We start from the raw sequence: 16,853 nt of genomic DNA, 5'->3' as shown, positions 1-16,853 counted from the left end.
AGCTGCAGCAACATCCGCTAAAGATATAGCAGGTCTAAGAAGATTACCTGAACACAAGTAAGCTTTTCTTAGAAAGGATTCAATTTTCCTATCTAAAGGATCCTTAGCAAGAGTAGAGACAGCCCCATCAACCTTAGGGATTTTGTCCCAAAACTCTAATCTGTCAGATGGCACAGGATATAATTGCTTAAAACGTTTAGAAGGAGTAAATGAATTACCCAAATTATTCCATTCCCTGGAAATTACTTCAGAAATAGCACCAGGGACAGGAAAAACTTCTGGAATAACTACAGGAGATTTAAAAACCTTATCTAAACGTTTAGATTTAGTATCAAGAGGACCAGAATCCTCAATTTCTAATGCAATTAGGACTTCTTTAAGTAAAGAAGAAGTAAAGTTTATTTTTAATAAATATGAAGATTTATCAGCATCAACCTCTGAGACAGAATCCTCTGAACCAGAAGAACCATTATCAGAATCAGAATGATGATGTTCATTTAAAAATTCATCTGAAAAATGAGAAGTTTTAAAAGACTTTTTACGTTTACTAGAAGGAGGAATAACAGACATAGCCTTCTTAATGGATTTAGAAACAAAATCTCTTATGTTATCAGGAACACTCTGAGCATTAGATGTTGACGGAACAGCAACAGGTAATGAAACAGTACTAAAGGAAATATTATCTGCATTAACAAGTTTTTCATGACAAACAGTACAAACAACAGCTGGAGGAACAGATACCATAAGTTTACAGCAGATACACTTAGCTTTGGTAGCTCCAGCACCAGGCAGCGATTTTCCAGAAGTATCTTCTGACTCAGTTTCAACGTGGGACATCTTGCAATATGAAATAGAAAAAACAACATATAAAGCAAAATTGATCAAATTCCTTAAATGACAGTTTCAGGAATGGGAAAAAAATGCCAGTGAACAAGATTCTAGCAACCAGAAGCAATAAATAATGAGACTTAAATAATGTGGAGACAATAGTGACGCCCATATTTTTTTAGCGCCATAAATGACGCCCACATTATTTGGCGCCTAAATGCTTTTGGGCCAAAAATGACGTCACATCCGGAACGCCGACACTTTTGGCGCAAAAGAACGTCAAAAATGACGCAACTTCCGGCGACATGTATGACGCCGGAAACAGAAAAAAAAATTTGCGCCAAAAAAGTCTGCGCCAAGAATGACGCAATAAAATGAAGCATTTTCAGCCCCCGCGAGCCTAACAGCCCAAAGGGAAAAAGTCAAATTTTAAGGTAAGAAAAAACATAATTTATGCTTACCTGATAAATTCCTTTCTTCTGTAGTGTGATCAGTCCACGGGTCATCATTACTTGTGGGATATTAACTGCTCCCCTACAGGAAGTGCAAGAGGATTCACCCAGCAGAGTTGCTATATAGCTCCTCCCCTCTACGTCACCTCCAGTCATTCGACCAAGGACCAACGAGAAAGGAGAAGCCAAGGGTGTAGTGGTGACTGGAGTATAATTTAAAAAATATTTACCTGCCTTAAAAAACAGGGCGGGCCGTGGACTGATCACACTACAGAAGAAAGGAATTTATCAGGTAAGCATAAATTATGTTTTCTTCTGTTAAGTGTGATCAGTCCACGGGTCATCATTACTTGTGGGATACCAATACCAAAGCAAAAGTACACGGATGACGGGAGGGATAGGCAGGCTCTTTATACAGAAGGAACCACTGCCTGAAGAACCTTTCTCCCAAAAATAGCCTCCGAGGAAGCAAAAGTGTCAAATTTGTAAAATTTGGAAAAAGTATGAAGCGAAGACCAAGTTGCAGCCTTGCAAATCTGTTCAACAGAGGCCTCATTCTTAAAGGCCCAAGTGGAAGCCACAGCTCTAGTGGAATGAGCTGTAATTCTTTCAGGAGGCTGCTGTCCAGCAGTCTCATAAGCTAAACGAATTATGCTACGAAGCCAAAAAGAGAGAGAGGTAGCAGAAGCTTTTTGACCTCTCCTCTGACCAGAATAAACGACAAACAGGGAAGACGTTTGTCGAAAATCTTTAGTTGCCTGTAAATAAAATTTAAGGGCACGAACTACATCCAGATTGTGCAAAAGACGTTCCTTCCTCGAAGAAGGATTTGGGCACAAGGATGGAACAACAATCTCCTGATTGATATTCCTGTTAGTGACTACCTTAGGTAAGAACCCAGGCTTAGTACGCAGAACTACCTTATCCGAGTGAAAAATCAAATAAGGAGAATCACAATGTAAGGCTGATAACTCAGAGACTCTTCGAGCCGAGGAAATAGCCATTAAAAATAGAACTTTCCAAGATAACAACTTTATATCAATGGAATGAAGGGGTTCAAACGGAACACCCTGTAAAACGTTAAGAACAAGGTTTAAACTCCATGGTGGAGCCACAGCTTTAAACACAGGTTTAATCCTGGCCAAAGCCTGACAAAAAGCCTGAACGTCTGGAACTTCTGACAGACGCTTGTGTAACAGAATGGACAGAGCTGAGATCTGTCCCTTTAAGGAACTAGCGGATAACCCCTTTTCTAAACCTTCTTGTAGAAAAGACAATATCCTAGGAATCCTAACCTTACTCCAAGAGTAACCTTTGGATTCGCACCAATATAGGTATTTACGCCATATTTTATGGTAAATCATTCTGGTAACAGGCTTCCTAGCCTGTATTAAGGTATCAATAACTGACTCAGAAAAACCACGCTTTGATAAGATCAAGCGTTCAATTTCCAAGCAGTCAGCTTCAGAGAAGTTAGATTTTGATGTTTGAAAGGACCCTGAATCAGAAGGTCCTGTTTCAGAGGTAACGACCAAGGTGGACAGAATGACATGTCCACCAGATCTGTATACCAAGTCCTGCGTGGCCATGCAGGCGCTATTAGAATCACTGATGCTTTCTCCTGTTTGATTCTGGCAATCAATCGAGGAAGCATCGGGAAAGGTGGAAACACATGAGCCATCCTGAAGGTCCATGGTGCTGTCAAGGCATCTAACAGGACTGCTCCCGGATCCCTGGATCTGGACCCGTAGCGCGGAAGCTTGGCGTTCTGTCGAGACGCCATGAGATCTATCTCTGGTTTGCCCCAACGTCGAAGTATTTGGGCAAAGACCTCTGGATGAAGTTCCCACTCCCCCGGATGAAAAGTCTGACGACTTAAGAAATCCGCCTCCCAGTTCTCCACTCCCGGGATGTGGATTGCAGACAGGTGGCAAGAGTGAGACTCTGCCCAGCGAATTATCTTCGATACTTCCATCATTGCTAGGGAGCTTCTTGTCCCTCCCTGATGGTTGATATAAGCTACAGTCGTGATGTTGTCCGACTGGAACCTGATGAACCCCCGAGTTGCTAACTGGGGCCAAGCCAGAAGAGCATTGAGGACTGCTCTCAATTCCAGAATGTTTATTGGAAGAAGACTCTCCTCCTGATTCCATAGTCCCTGAGCCTTCAGAGAATTCCAGACAGCGCCCCAACCTAGTAGGCTGGCGTCTGTTGTTACAATTGACCAGTCTGGCCTGCTGAATGGCATTCCCCTGGACAGATGTGGCCGATAAAGCCACCATAGAAGAGAATTTCTGGTCTCTTGAATGGAATGAAGGACACGGCATGCACTTTGAAGTTTTGTTAACCTGTCCTCTGTCAGGTAAATCTTCATTTCTACAGAATCTATCAGAGTCCCCAGGAAGGGAACTCTTGTGAGTGGAAAGAGAGAACTTTTCTCTTCGTTCACTTTCCATCCATGCGACCTTAGAAATGCCAGTACTATCTCTGTATGAGATTTGGCAGTTTGAAAGCTTGAAGCTTGTATCAGTATGTCGTCTAAGTACGGAGCTACTGAAATTCCTCGCGGTCTTAGTACCGCCAGAAGAGTGCCCAGAACCTTTGTGAAGATTCTTGGAGCCGTAGCCAGTCCGAATGGAAGAGCTACAAACTGGTAATGCCTGTCTAAAAAGGCAAACCTTAGATACCGGTAATGACTTCTGTGAATCGGTATGTGAAGGTAAGCATCCTTTAAATCCACTGTGGTCAAGTACTGACCCTCTTGGATCATGGGCAAAATTGTTCGAATAGTTTCCATCTTGAACGATGGAACTCTTAGGAATTTGTTTAGGATCTTTAAATCCAAGATTGGCCTGAAGGTTCCCTCTTTTTTGGGAACTACAAACAGATTTGAGTAAAACCCTTGTCCTTGTTCCAACCGCGGAACTGGATGGATCACTCCCATTAATAAAAGATCTTGTACGCAGCGTAGAAACGCTTCCTTCTTTGTTAGGTTTGTTGACAACCTTGACAGATGAAATCTCCCTCTTGGGGGAGAGGATTTGAAGTCCAGAAGGTATCCCTGAGATATGATCTCTAACGCCCAGGGATCCTGAACATCTCTTGCCCAAGCCTGGGCGAAGAGGGAAAGTCTGCCCCCCACTAGATCCGGTCCCGGATCGGGGGCCCTCAATTCATGCTGTCTTAGGGGCAGCAGCAGGTTTTCTGGCCTGTTTGCCCCTGTTCCAGGACTGGTTAGGTTTCCAGCCTTGTCTGTAGCGAGCAACAGCTCCTTCCTGTTTTGGTGCAGAGGAAGTTGATGCTGCTCCTGCTATGAAATTACGAAAGGAACGAAAATTGGACTGTCTAGCCTTGGCTTTGGCCTTGTCCTGAGGCAGGGCATGACCTTTACCTCCTGTAATGTCATCAATAATCTCTTTCAAGCCGGGCCCGAATAAGGTCTGCCCTTTGAAAGGAATATTAAGCAATTTAGATTTAGACGTAACATCAGCTGACCAGGATTTTAGCCACAGAGCTCTGCGTGCCTGAATGGCGAATCCTGAATTTTTAGCCGCAAGTTTAGTTAAATGTACTACGGCATCTGAAATAAATGAATTAGCTAACTTAAGGAATTTAAGTTTGTGTGTGATGTCATCTAGTGTGGATGATTGAAGTGTCTCTTCCAGAGACTCAAACCAAAATGCTGCTGCAGCCGTGACAGGCGCAATACATGCAAGAGGTTGCAATATAAACCCTTGTTGAACAAACATTTTCTTAAGGTAACCCTCTAATTTTTTATCCATTGGATCTGAAAAAGCACAGCTATCCTCCACTGGGATAGTGGTACGCTTAGCTAAAGTAGAAACTGCTCCCTCCACCTTAGGGACCATTTGCCATAAGTCCCGTGTGGCCGCGTCTATTGGAAACATTTTTCTGAATATAGGAGGGGGTGAGAAAGGCACACCGGGTCTATCCCACTCCTTAGTAACAATGTCAGTAAGTCTCTTAGGTATAGGAAAAACGTCAGTACTCGTCGGTACCGCAAAATATTTATCCAACCTACACATTTTTTCTGGGATTGCAACTGTGTTACAATCATTCAGAGCCGCTAATACCTCCCCTAGTAACACACGGAGGTTCTCAAGCTTAAATTTAAAATTTGAAATGTCTGAGTCCAGTTTATTTGGATCAGAACCGTCACCCACAGAATGAAGCTCTCCGTCTTCATGTTCTGCAAACTGTGACGCAGTATCAGACATGGCCCTTGCATTATCAGCGCACTCTGTTCTCATCCCAGAGTGATCACGTTTACCTCTTAGTTCTGGTAGTTTAGCCAAAACTTCAGCCATAACAGTAGCCATATCTTGTAATGTGATTTGTAATGGCCGCCCAGATGCACTCGGCGCTACAATATCACGCACCTCCTGAGCGGGAGATGCAGGTACTGACACGTGAGGCGAGTTAGTCAGCATAACTCTCCCCTCGTTGTTTGGTGAAATATGTTCAATTTGTACAGATTGACTATTTTTTAAAGTAGCATCAATACATTTAGTACATAAATTTCTATTGGGCTCCACTTTGGCATTAACACATATAGCACAGATATCTTCCTCTGAATCAGACATGTTTAACACACTAGCAAATAAACAGCAACTTGGAAATACTTTTCAAAGTAATTTACAAATAATATGAAAACGAACTGTGCCTTTAAGAAGCACAGAAAAATATTATAACAGATAAAATAATTAAGTTATAGCATCAATCTTTGTCAGAATATACAGTTTTAGCAAAGGATTGTTCCCCTCAGCAAATGATAACTAACCCAGGCAGCAGAAAAAAAAAAACACAAATAAACGTTTTTTATATCACAGTCAATACAATCAGCACAGCTCTGCTGTATGATTACTTCCCTCAAAAAAGACTCTTGAGATCCCTGAACTCTGTAGAGATGAACCGGATCATGCAGGAAGAAAATGAACCTCTGACTGAGTTTTTCTGATGCATAGTGAAAGCACCAAAATGGCCCCTCCCCTACACACATAACAGTGAGAGGGATCAGTGAACTGCTCTAATTTAAATCAAAACTATTGCCAAGTGGAAAAAAAGTGCCCAAAACATTTTTTCACCCAGTACCTCAGAGAAAAAAACGTTTTTACATGCCAGCAAAAAAACATTTTACCTCAATAATTAATTGTCATTTAAAACCTATTGCAAGTCCCTGCAAAATAGGTTAAGTCTATGTATACAGTTTAAAAGCCAGAGAAGTACCATTTCCCAGAAAACTGAAGTGTAAAATATACATACATGACAGCCTGATATCAGCTACATCTACTGCATTCAAGGCTGAGTTTACATTATAACGGTATGGCAGGATTTTCTCATCAATTCCATGTCAGAAAATAATAAACTGCTACATACCTCTTTGCAGATTAATCTGCCTGCTGTCCCCTGATCTGAAGTTTACCTCACTCCTCAGATGGCCGAGAAACAGCAATATGATCTTAACTACTCCGGCTAAAATCATAGAAAAACTCAGGTAGATTCTTCTTCAAATTCTACCAGAGAAGGAATAACACACTCCGGTGCTATTATAAAATAACAAACTTTTGATTGAAGATATAAAAACTAAATATATCACCATAGTCCTCTCACACATCCTATCTAGTCGTTGGGTGCAAGAGAATGACTGGAGGTGACGTAGAGGGGAGGAGCTATATAGCAACTCTGCTGGGTGAATCCTCTTGCACTTCCTGTAGGGGAGCAGTTAATATCCCACAAGTAATGATGACCCGTGGACTGATCACACTTAACAGAAGAAAAATTATTTATTCATATGCATTATCCCAAATATGAAACTGACTGTCTGAAATAAGGAATGTTGAACATCCTGAGTCAAGGCAAATAAATGTTTGAATACATATATTTAGAACTTTATAAAAAAGTGCCCAACCAGCAGAGGTAATGGTATATAAATAAGAGTATATCGTCGATCTGAAAAGGGAGGTAAGAGATGAATCTCTACGACCGATAACAGAGAACCTATGAAAAAGACCCCGTAGAAGGAGATTATTGAATTTAAATAGGCAATACTCTCCTCACATCCCTCTGACATTCACTGCACGCTGAGAGGAAAACCGGGCTCCAACCTGCTGCGGAGCGCATATCAACGTAGAATCTAGCACAAACTTACTTCACCACCTCCATAGGAGGCAAAGTTTGTAAAACTGATTTGTGGGTGTGGCGAGGGGTGTATTTATAGGCATTTTGAGGTTTGGGAAACTTTGCCTCTCCTGGTAGGAATGTATATCCCATACGTCACTAGCTCATGGACTCTTGCTAATTACATGAAAGAAATATATATTTATGCGTTAATATGTGTACATACATATATATATGTATGTGTTAATATGTGTACATACATATATATGTATGTGTTAATATGTGTATATACATATATATGTATGTGTTAATATGTGTATATACATATATATGTATGTGTTAATATGTGTATATACATATATATGTATGTGTTAATATGTGTATATACATATATATGTATGTGTTAATATGTGTATATACATATATATTTATGTGTTAATATGTGTATAAACATATATATTTATGTGTTAATGTGTATATGCATATATATGTATGTGTTAATATGTGTATATACATATATATTTATGTGTTAATATGTGTATATACATATATATTTATGTGTTAATATGTGTATATACATATATATTTATGTGTTAATATGTGTATATACATATATATTTATGTGTTAATATGTGTATATACATATATATATTTATGTGTTAATATGTGTATATACATATATATATTTATGTGTTAATATGGGTATATACATATATATATTTATGTGTTAATATGGGTATATACATATATATATTTATGTGTTAATATGTGTATATACATATATATGTATGTGTTAATATGTGTATATACATATGTATTTATGTGTTAATATGTGTATATACATATCTATTTATGTGTTAATATGTGTATATACATATCTATGTATGTGTTAATATGTGTATATACATATATATGTATGTGTTAATATGTGTATATACATATATATGTATGTGTTAATATGTGTATATACATATATATTTATGTGTTAATATGTGTATATACATATATATTTATGTGTTAATATGTGTATATACATATATATTTATGTGTTAATATGTGTATATACATATATATGTATGTGTTAATATGTGTATATACATATACAGGGAGTGCAGAATTATTAGGCAAGTTGTATTTTTGAGGATTAATTTTATTATTGAACAACAACCATGTTTTCAATGAACCCAAAAAACTCATTAATATCAAAGCTGAATAGTTTTGGAAGTAGTTTTTAGTTTGTTTTTAGTTATAGCTATTTTAGGGGGATATCTGTGTGTGCAGGTGACTATTACTGTGCATAATTATTAGGCAACTTAACAAAAAACAAATATATACCCATTTCAATTATTTATTTTTACCAGTGAAACCAATATAACATCTCAACATTCACAAATATACATTTCTGACATTCAAAAACAAAACAAAAACAAATCAGTGACCAATATAGCCACCTTTCTTTGCAAGGACACTCAAAAGCCTGCCATCCATGGATTCTGTCAGTGTTTTGATCTGTTTACCATCAACATTGCGTGCAGCAGCAACCACAGCCTCCCAGACACTGTTCAGAGAGGTGTACTGTTTTCCCTCCTTGTAAATCTCACATTTGATGATGGACCACAGGTTCTCAATGGGGTTCAGATCAGGTGAACAAGGAGGCCATGTCATTAGATTTTCTTCTTTTATACCCTTTCTTGCCAGCCACGCTGTGGAGTACTTGGACGTGTGTGATGGAGCATTGTCCTGCATGAAAATCATGTTTTCCTTGAAGGATGCAGACTTCTTCCTGTACCACTGCTTGAAGAAGGTGTCTTCCAGAAACTGGCAGTAGGATTGGGAGTTGAGCTTGACTCCATCCTCAACCCGAAAAGGCCCCACAAGCTCATCTTTGATGATACCAGCCCAAACCAATACTCCACCTCCACCTTGCTGGCGTCTGAGTCGGACTGGAGCTCTCTGCCCTTTACCAATCCAGCCACGGGCCCATCCATCTGGCCCATCAAGACTCACTCTCATTTCATCAGTCCATAAAACCTTAGAAAAATCAGTCTTGAGATATTTCTTGGCCCAGTCTTGATGTTTCAGCTTGTGTGTCTTGTTCAGTGGTGGTCGTCTTTCAGCCTTTCTTACCTTGGCCATGTCTCTGAGTATTGCACACCTTGTGCTTTTGGGCACTCCAGTGATGTTGCAGCTCTGAAATATGGCCAAACTGGTGGCAAGTGGCATCTTGGCAGCTGCACGCTTGACTTTTCTCAGTTCATGGGCAGTTATTTTGCGCCTTGGTTTTTCCACACGCTTCTTGCGACCCTGTTGACTATTTTGAATGAAACGCTTGATTGTTCGATGATCACGCTTCAGAAGCTTTGCAATTTTACGAGTGCTGCATCCCTCTGCAAGATATCTCACTATTTTTAACTTTTCTGAGCCTGTCAAGTCCTTCTTTTGACCCATTTTGCCAAAGGAAAGGAAGTTGCCTAATAATTATGCACACCTGATATAGGGTGTTGATGTCATTAGACCACACCCCTTCTCATTACAGAGATGCACATCACCTAATATGCTTAATTGGTAGTAGGCTTTCGAGCCTATACAGCTTGGAGTAAGACAACATGCATAAAGAGGATGATGTGGTCAAAATACTCATTTGCCTAATAATTCTGCACTCCCTGTATATGTATGTGTTAATATGTGTATATACATATATATGTATGTGTTAATGTGTGTATATACATATATATGTATGTGTTAATGTGTGTATATACACACACATAAAAAAATAAATATATATATTCACTGGGAACACACAGTCCCCATAGACTGCAATGTAAAGGCTCTGGATGGACTGCCTAGTGCAGTAGTTTTTTTATATAAAAAAATGCTATTTTTTTTTTTTTTTATAATAAACTGCAATACCCTATATTTTGAGGTCATTTTTAGAAAATTAACCAGATATCTGATCTCTGGTTAATTTTCTGAGCGCTAATTGCTACCACAAGCTCACGGTAGCAATAACCAGCCAGTTATAATAGCTGATTATTTATTGTGCGCTCCACTTGTAATCTGGCCCTTAATTGGAGAGTTGTTTAAAATGGCATGATCTATCTGAACCATGAAAGTTTAATTTTGACTTTCCTGTACCTTTAAGAGAAAAAAAAAATCTTGCTACTAAGGGGCCGATGATCAGAAGTTCCCCAAGCCATAAAGACATAAAACCCCCACATTGACAGCCTCTTTTTTTAGATACTTTGCTGAGGGCTGCCCCTGTGAGTGGCAGAATGTCTCCCATAGAAATTAAAGGGATACGAAAGCAAACAATGTTCTCTTGTGATTCAGACAGAGCATACAATTTAAAAAAAGTGTCCATATTTATTTATGTTTCAGAATGGCTTAGTTCCCAAGATATTCATTGTTGAAGAGATACCTAGGTAGGCATCTGGAGCACTGCATGTCAGGAAATAGTGCTGCCATATAGTGATCTTGCAAATCATTAGCATTCTTGCAAAACTGCTGCCATATAGTGCTCCAGAAATGGTTTGGCTCCTAAGCTTACTTCCCTGCCTTTCAACAAAAGATACTAAAAGAACAAATAAAATTGATAATAGAAGTAAATTAGAAAATGATTTAAAATTGCATTTGTGCTATCTGAATCATGAAATAAAAATTTGGGTTTAATATACTGTACCTTTAATGGAGCTATCTGGAAATGGAAACTTCACTGGGAAGAGCAAAGTTAGCAGGGATCCGGGTGCGAGATCTGCGTGGGAAAAATGTTTAGAGAATACGCCAGACCCGAACGCCCCTGCTCATCCCACTAGAAGAGACGGGAAACTCATTTAACAGTAAGGAAAACAATACGCTTGAATTATTTTTTAATATAAATACAAATTTCACAGTTTGTTTAAGATTTCTACTTTTTTTCCTTAAATCGTTTTTTTTCCTGCGCAATTTCAATACGAATTTTAATTCTTTCGATAAAATACAAGTTTTGCAGAACAATTTCATTATGATTTTAATGTGATTGAACAATACATTCTATACTTTTTTATTTCATGATTTCATTTAATTCATTTCATGCAATTTTGAAATTACAATTTTGTTGAGGCCTATTGTAATATTTGCGTCATCTTCACATACTTACAAGCAGGCAGCTCCCCATTGCGATACATATTGTTCTCAAGGTAAAAACGGACTTTATAGAAATAGGACAGCGGCTTCATAGTATTAGTGAGATTTCTTAGAAAATCTCATGAGCTCAGCGAGCGTTAATCGGCCCTAAGAGTTTTCAGTAAAGGGAGATAATCACATCCTAGAAGCCTTCATGCCTCATCGTACACATTTCTAGGTATTGTAGTAACCCCTAGATCAATTGTAAGCTGATAATTTTGCGCAGCAAAGTGAAATCCTACAGAAGTGACAACACCGATTTTGCTTATGAACAAATGAAAACATCCAAACATTTTTCTTTCAGAAGGTCATAGACAGATCAAAAGTTTAATCTCATTTATCAAATGACAACACACTCAAACATCACGCTGAGACATATTCATGCTGCTGCTTGTGTGTTTAATACTAACTGTCTGCCTTGTGTCCGCCATGTGCTTTAAAATGGCCTCCAGGGTGTAAAATAGCAGCCATGTTCTTTGGTACACCTGGCTGATTTCAACCAACAGCAATTATCATTAGACCACCAGTTATACCTATGACTATTATGTGTGGAAACACATCACTTTATCGTAATAGGAGACAGTTTGTAGATAGCTCCTGACAAAACGTCAGTATTGCCCTGAGGACTCAGTCCAACCACGACTGACAAATAGTTTAGAAATGCAATTTTGCAGATCACGGCTGCTTTTTATGCCACATATTGGCCTTCAGCATTTCTTTTTTAGGAAAAGACCTCCCTGAGTTTGTCAGATCCTTTATTCCCTCAACTGTAATTTTTTCATTAGGCTTAATGTCACAATACTTAACACTCCCATTGGCCTATTACTGGAGTAGGATTCATATGACGATCTATAAGTAGGTTTGAAATGTGTGTGTGGCCTTTCCTTGTGTACACCTGGAAAACATTCTCTATAATTGATATTAAGCTCAAAATGTAATTCATAGAGTGTTTAATACTTATGTGTATAAAATGAACTTTTTAATGTATTTTATTTATTTACTTTGCTTATTTCCTTTAATATAATTCTGCTGGTCCCTAGAGACTACATCACACCTGCAACATGCTACACAGCTAGCTTATTTATATTTGTCTCTAAATGGAAACCCCAAAGGAGATAAGCTAAATATACTCAAAACGATTTTAAGAGGTATGTCCCTGGACTGCAAAACATTGCAATGTTTGCTAGTTTTAAATGATTTGAAATAATTTATTTTGTCTGAAAAGCTTGTTTGATGTTGTTAATAATTGCTGATATATGCTGATGTATCATTAACATATCTGGTGACATTGATGACTAGTATAATCTGCACCATCTAAGATTACTCTCCCTTTCATAAGTCAATGGTCACATTTTAATTATTAAGGTGTTAAGATAAACATTGCAAATACACAAAGAGACATTATACAGTTCATGGGTTTTTACAAACATAGCATGCAAATGTCTTGCATGGCACAAGTAAGTTAGCCTGGAGTGAATGCCTAGAAGGAAAGGGCTTTTGACCACATGATACCTTCAGCAAGAGGGTGGGGTTTTGTGTTTGTACGTGGGGGGGCTATAAGAAGGCAGTAAAGTAAAGTAAGCCTCCTTTGAAAAAGCGAGGTGTGAAGCTGTTACCTGTTCACACCTCAATGGAACAGAGGGGCCGGATGGGTGCTCCAGCAATTGCAGCTGGCGGCAGGAAGGAACACAGAGGCGAGAGACAACGGCGGTGTGGCCGCCCAGGAGCACAAGACCAGGCCCATACGACGATACAAACCACCGGAGCCCGGATGCGGCTACTCATCGGAGAGCAAGAGGGGGTCAGCCCTGACTGGGGCACGGAGCAGGAGGACTTGGATGTCAGCGGCATCGGACGTGATGCGGCACTGGATGAAGAGGGGAGAAGCGCGGCAGGACCAGAGAAGGTAGTGCGGCCCGTGGGGGCCTCCAGAAGGAGCAGTGCGTCAGCTGGAACAGCCGGTAAGTTACGCTGAACTGCCAATGATGGGGCTGACATGCGTGGAGCTGATGGCGGGACGGCTACGGCAGGATAGGATGTGTGTGGCGGGAGGGGAGGTTAAGGGTTGGGTGCCTGACGGCCAAAGCAAATGGCATTAGTCCAGACAGCATGGTGCAGCATTAGGCAGCGTGGGAAAACTTAGAGGATAAGTCAGGGTAAAGACAGCTTAACCACCTTTTCAGAATGCAGGACTGGCGGGCAGGGAACCTGAAGGTGTGACACTTGTGCTCTAAAAACATAAAAATGTGTGTGTCTCTGAGGGATTGGCAATCCATTGTGGTTTAGTGGATAGCTTAACTAAGATGGGGATAGGCATATTCAGGCCAGTGGAGGCATATAGTGAACGCTTCTGGGGTCATGGCAGACGGTGGGTAGGGCAGCAGGGGATAAGCTGCTATAAGTCAGGAGTCACTGGGGGTAGGAGGATAGGGACATGTGACATGGCAGGGGGCATGTGACTCCTCAAAAAAAAAAGTTAGTAACTGCATAATTTAATGTTCAGTACGTCCTTAGGGTGTAGTGTTATGTACACAGTAAGAGTACATTCTGAGGGGACACTCCTTTTTATTTCTTCTTTACATGCTCATTGGTTTTGACTTCCCGGTGGCAGAGGAAAAACTGAGGGGCCCTGAAGGTCTATGAATTTCTTAGGAATCCGCATTGATTTTGTCAAAATGGAGTGGTATCTTGCTGGAAGACAAGCTGGCAGACCAAGTCGACATTGCCGGTTTTAATGGGAAAGCAGAATGCGGCGTTGAGGGAGTTGCAGTCTTTGCTAGGGAAGCTTAATTTCGCTTGTTGTATCATTCCAGTGGGGAGGGTGTTTTCGAGACTTCTATCCTTGGCCATAGCTGGGGTTAAGCATCCGCACCATCATGTGCACATTACCAAGCAGCATAAGGAGGATTTGAAGGTGGGATTTCCTGGATGATTTCAATGGGAGATCCATCATCCTCCAGCCGGGAGTGTTGAACTCTGATCTGGAATAATTCACGGATGCGGCTGGGGGGGGAACTCATTCCGTTGTGGGTGGCTTTGAGGGTATGGCCGGAAGAGTTTGCGGACAAGAGGATTACGTTTAGATCCGTCAACATGGGGGAGGTGATGGCGCTTAACAGGCTGACTGCTAGCTCTCCGCTGGTGATCCACTTACTTAGTAAGTTTGTTTTGGAGTGTATGAGGAACAATGTGTATTTTAGGGCTGTGCATATAGCAGGGAGCAGAATGGACTTGCTGACACTCTTTCCTGTTTACAGTGGTATCGTTTTCGGAAACGCTGGCACCAGACGCAGCAGAAATTGGGGATCGGTGCCCGGAAGATCTGTGGCCTATGACATTCATGATTTAGCTATGCTGGTGAGGGGAGCATTACCTCAAAGCACATGGAAAGCATATTGGCAGGTATGGCAGCAGTGGTGGTTATTTATGGTCAAGGAGGAGTGGAGTGGTAGGTCTGGGGATAAACAGCAAACTCTGTTGAGATGGATGCGGATCTGGTGGGAAGAAAAGGTGCCTAGGGCTAAGGTGCAGGGGAGGTTGTCCGTGTTGGCTTTCCTTTTCCAAATTTTGGGTTGGGAAGATGTGACAAAAACATTTTTGGTCAGTTTGGTGGCTAGAGGATGGAAAAGGTGGGAGAGTGCAGGAGATACACGGAGACCTGTGGTCTTTTCAATTTTGAAGAAAGTAGTTGGGGTTTTACAGTCAGTTTGCAGTTTGAGTTTTGCTTGTTTAGGGCAGTTTTTATTTTGGCGTTCTTTGGGGCCTTTCGGATATCTGAGCTGGTAGGGGGAATAAGCAGGACCAGAGGGGCATCCAGTTTTCTGAAGTGTGGTTTAAGTGGGGCCAGGTTTACATTTGGTTAAGACGGTCAAAAACTGACCAGCAGGGGAAGGGTTATTTGATCAGCTTAGGAGCTATTGGAGGGGATTGTTGACCTGTAATAGGCTAAGAGAGATATCTGGCCATACAGGGACGGGCTGGGGGCCCCTTATTCATTCATGAGGATGGATATTTTCTATCAAGTTTTCAATTTGTGGCTGTATTTACGAGGGCCCTGGTAAGGGCAAGGTTTGAGACCTCAGAGTTTTGCTCACACTCATTTAAAATAGGGGCTGCTAGTGAGGCCAGTTCGTTGGGTTTGGGGAAGCAAGTGATTAGGAGAATTGGAAGGTGGGAATCGGGGAGGTTTAAAAGTTATGTATGCCCGACTTTGGTGATTCAAGTAATGGTTGTGTTTTTTTCTCATTGCTGTATTTCAGGTCCCATTTCACTTTGGTTGATCGGACATTCTTACATTGCAAGAGCCAGGAAGGCAGCCATGGTAAAGGACAAGAGAAGCCAGTTGGGGATTGGCAATGACACGGCTGTTTTTAGGTGGTTTGGTTTTGGGGGGCATGAAATGGGACAAGGTTTTTATCAAAGTGGTTGAGTACACTCAGTTGTTTCAACCTCCAGGTATGTTGCTTATTCATGCAGGGGGGGAATGATTTAGGATCTATGCCACAGAAGGTTTTGGTGGACAAGATTAAGAGGGACATGGGGAGGTTGCTGGATTTGTTCCCAGGTTTGATTTTGATTTGGTCCGAGATAGAAACTAGGTTGGAGTGGAGGTTTGCATGGGATGAGGCAAGACTGGATGCTTCCAGATAAACAACTGAACTAAAAGTGCACAGTGCTAGCCTTCCCACTGATCGTACTTCCCAACAGTGTGCGATCCAAAACCAAAGAATGCCTAATGTATAAGAGTGTGGGTGGCGCCTCAAGGCTTACTGTGTAATGCTGGAGGTTACAAACAATAAAACATAATTTATGTAAGAACTTACCTGATAAATTCATTTCTTTCATATTAGCAAGAGTCCATGAGCTAGTGACGTATGGGATATACATTCCTACCAGGAGGGGCAAAGTTTCCCAAACCTCAAAATGCCTATAAATACACCCCTCACCACACCCACAAATCAGTTTAACGCATAGAAGTGGGGTGATAAGACAAAAGTGCCAAAGCATAAAAAAATAAGGAATTGGAATAATTGTGCTTTATACAAAAAAATCATAACCACCACAAAAAGGGTGGGCCTCATGGACTCTTGCTAATATGAAAGAAATGAATTTATCAGGTAAGGTCTTACATAAATTATGTTTTCTTTCATGTAATTAGCAAGAGTCCATGAGCTAGTGACGTATGGGATAATGACTACCCAAGATGTGGATCTTCCACGCAAGAGTCACTAGAGAGGGAGGGATAAAATAAAGACAGCCAATTCCGCTGAAAAT

Source organism: Bombina bombina, chromosome 5, assembly GCF_027579735.1.
Source record: "Bombina bombina isolate aBomBom1 chromosome 5, aBomBom1.pri, whole genome shotgun sequence".
NCBI classification, from domain to species: Eukaryota; Metazoa; Chordata; class Amphibia; order Anura; family Bombinatoridae; genus Bombina; species Bombina bombina.
Note: the sequence above shows the minus strand (reverse complement) of the source record.